This window comes from Hydra vulgaris, chromosome 05, assembly GCF_038396675.1.
Source record: "Hydra vulgaris chromosome 05, alternate assembly HydraT2T_AEP".
Classification (NCBI taxonomy): domain Eukaryota; kingdom Metazoa; phylum Cnidaria; class Hydrozoa; order Anthoathecata; family Hydridae; genus Hydra; species Hydra vulgaris.
Window position 1 is genome coordinate 43,025,001 of NC_088924.1, and position 4,328 is coordinate 43,029,328.

A 4,328-nucleotide genomic window follows, 5' to 3' on the forward strand; every position below is an offset into this window, starting at 1 on the left:
CACTCTCGTTAGAACCATACATGCGTCACAGATGATATTTTAGGCAGCAATAGTATCAAAAATATAACGTCATTTGTCAAAGTTACCAACTTTAATGTCCATGATTTAAGTCTGCCTAGTCCAAATGTCATAGTTACGACCTCATTTTTAATAGTGCCAATACCTATCTCTACCTAATATAGTATAACACCAAAGTTCTACGATATTAGTGGTTTATCTATGCATATATATATATATATATATATATATATATATATATATATATATATATATACATATATATATATATATATATATATATATATATATATATATATATATATATATATATATATATATATATATATATATACATATATATATATATATATATATATACATGTAACTTATGTTAATATATTTTATAAATAGAATGCTCAATGTTCTTAAAGAACAGAGCAATAATGAATAAAATTTGTATAAAACACTGATCTAACTATTTTCTTCAACTTAAAGTTTCACCATTGCTGGTTCATCAGGAAAAGTTCCTGATGATCCAGCAATGGTGAAACTTCAAGTTGAAAAAAAAAGTTAGTTAAGTGTTTTTTACTAATTTAATTTATATATATATATATATATATATATATATATATATATATATATATATATATATATATATATATATATATATTTATATATATATATATATATATATATATATATATATATATATATATATATATATATATATATATACATATTTATATATATATATATATATATATATATATACATATTTATATATATATATATATATGTATATATATATATATATATATATATATATATATATATATATATATATATATACATATATATATATATATATATATATATATATATATATATATATATATATATATATATTTATATATATGTTTGAAAGTAAGTTAAACTTTTTTATCAAATAAATATTTATGATTCATTTTTAATATACGTTGTTTATACGTTCTGTTTTTTTAAAGTATACTTTATCGATAAAATTACTGTTGATCGTGATTTGTGTAAAAGCTTTTTTCCTTAAAACAAAACTGTGTTTATTCTGTACATCTGTTCGTTTTTCTTTATTTTTCTTACTTATCTTCCTATATATAAAAATTCATTGAGTAAAAATATTTTATATATTTCTGTCATTGCTTAGCCTAGTTCAAGCAGATTACCTGCATCAAATATAGCAAAAAATTAAATACCTTAAATTTTGTTTATGACAACAAATCAACTAGTAAATCAAAAAAAAATTCTTTTTTCAAATCCATGCTTTATGCAAGCAGAATTCTATCAGGCCTAGAAAATCTTTTTTTGTTATCTTTTGTAGAAGGAAAAATTACTGTTTTTTTTTTTTTTTTAATTTAAAAATTACTGTTTTTACTAAATTTTTGTTTTTTAACTTAATAACTTAAGACTTAAAATATATGTTTTGAATCGCTGCGCTTTAATGTCTTTGAAACTGCAAATAATTTGCAAATCAATGATTTTTGTGACGTAATACGCAATTCATATCAAATAAATAAAATGTATGGGGAAATACAAATTAAATTTTTGTTAACTTAATTAACTCTTTTTGGTCAAATTTTTCCATTTCCTTGTATTGTCATCGAAAATGATTAAGTGTGCAAAATTTGAGCAAAATTGGTTGAGAAAAAAGCTTTCAAAAATTGATTTCAAATTTTGTGGCACACAAACATATACACTGAGGCATATTCGTTTAGACGCATCAATTTTTTTCTCTTTATCTTAATTTTTTTCAATGTATTGTCAACTGATATGCATACAATTTATTATCAAAATAATTGTTGTGTTGTGGGCTAATAAAAACCACAAAAAAAATTTTTCTATGTGTCTTTATTAACATTAGAGTATGTTTGATATACAAAAGCACAGTTTTTAATTGGAATATATCTATAGACGCAATCAGGTTAATAACGGTAATTATTGATTTTTAATTACTTTTACACAAATAAATTGATAAATTTTAGTGTAATTTGATCTTTTGCTTTGCCAGTATCATTTTTATTGCATTTTACGAAATGCCTTATCGAAAGTATTTGACAGATGCTGAAAAAATACAAATTAATTTATATTGTGGCTCAGAAATCTCACCAGCACTTTCTATACGAGAAATAGCAAGAAATATTGGAAGATCTGACCATGTTGTACGAAACTACATTGCTAAAGGTGACAATTACGGTGTAAAAAAAGCAACAAACGGCAAAAAAGTATTAACAAATCGGCAGATTAATCGAATTCGCTTCGAAGCAACCAAAAATAAATTGAATGCAACACAAATAAAAGAGAAATTGTTATTGCCTGTCACCAATAAACATGTTGCACATATTCTACGTACAACACCAAACGTAAAGTGGAAGAAACCACGCCAAAAACCACTGTTAAAAAAACACCATAAAATTGCTAGATTACAGTTTGCTAAAAATCATATGCATTGGACTCATGAGTGGCAAAACGTAAAATTTTCAGATGAAAAAAAGTTCAATTTAGATGGTCCGGACTCTTACAGTTGTTATTGGCATGATCTAAGAGGAATAAATGACCCACAAACAAAACAAAATTATGGAGGAGGAAGTTTAATGGTTTGGGGTGGATTTTCTTATTCAGGAAAATTGACTGTGTGTTGTGGTTTACCTAAAATGAACTCGATAAAGTATACAGAAATGTTGGACGATGTTCTAATAACTTAGATGGATGAAAACATGGACGATAATGCCATATTTTAGCAAAATAATGCTGCAATTCACACATCTAGGCATTCTATGAAATGGTTTAAAGACCACAACATCCTGGTTCTCGAATGGCCAGCTTGTAGCCCGGACTTAAATCCAATCGAGAACGTGTGGGGAATGCTATCAAGAAAAGTTTATGACGCTAAAGCAGCCGGACACCAATTTAAAACTGTTACTGAGTTAAAGTGTAAAATCCTTGAAGCATGGTCCGAGTTGGATCAAACTACACTTCAACGACTAGTGGAGTCAATGAAAGGCAGAATTTTTGAGGTGATCCAGTGTAATGGAGGACATACGCATTACTAATTTCCATCTTTTAATGTCAAAAATATGACTGCGTCTATAGATATATTCCAATTAAAAAATGTACTTTTGTATATCAAACATACTCTCATGTTAATAAAGACACATAGAAATTTTTTTTTTGTGATTTCTATTAGCCCACAACACAACAATTATTTTGATAATAACTTGCATGCATATCAGTTGACAATTCATAGAAAAAAGTTGTGACAAAGAGAAAAAAATTGATGCGTCTAAACGAATATGCCTCAGTGTATATATATATATATATATATATATAGAAAGTAACCTTATATAAAGCAGGGAAAAAATATGAAACAAATCTATATATTTTATTTTTTTAATAAAAAAGCTAGTGATTAAAGTATATTTTCTTCAATCGCACTAAAAGAAAAATAAATATAAAAGAATGAAATATACTTGAGAGGTATGCTCAAGGCATATTTATTTTTTGGTGTTGTTACTAGTTATTTAGGTGCTCTTTGCTGTTACTAGTTATTTAGAATTTCTTACCAATTAGACACGGGACTTTGGATTGTTGTCTTTTGACCGTTTTGGATGTCTTTTGAACGTTCAAAAGGCGTCTAAAACGTCTTTTTTAGGTCCCATGCCCACTGGGAACGGTAGAATAGTATTTAGCCAGGAACTCCACGTCTTCGTACTTACAAATGATAGATAAACAGCGAAAGACAGAGTTGAACCACGTTCTGGTTTAATCAATATTGACTTTAGAGATTTTTAAAACATCAAAACTTTAACTTCAGTTTAAAAACCAATCATCAATATATCAGCAATGAATTATTAATCAACTAACCAATCATCAATCAATCATCATTTGAAAACATTCAAGGCAACTCAAATCACATTGTTTATTAAGCATTTGATTGAATACGATGAAATATTAAACGTGTTTTGAGCCAGTTCAATTGATGTCTTCATTTTAATTATATAACAATATAGACGAGAGTTGTCAAAAATCATACTTTGAGATTTAAAATGCAAGTATTAACATAAATTTATCTAATGCTGCAAGCATGATTCTGCAGTGATATATCAAAATAGTGCAAAATTTCTTGATCGGATTTACAATGTTTTCTTTACATAGTTAGTGATAAAATAAAAGTTTTAAAAGTTAAATTTAGACAATGTATACAAATAAATAACTATATTCATAAACCTCAAAAGTAATACTCTATTTAGTGATTTTTGAATAATAAAATAAAAGAATGTCTTCACACTTGAAGTTAA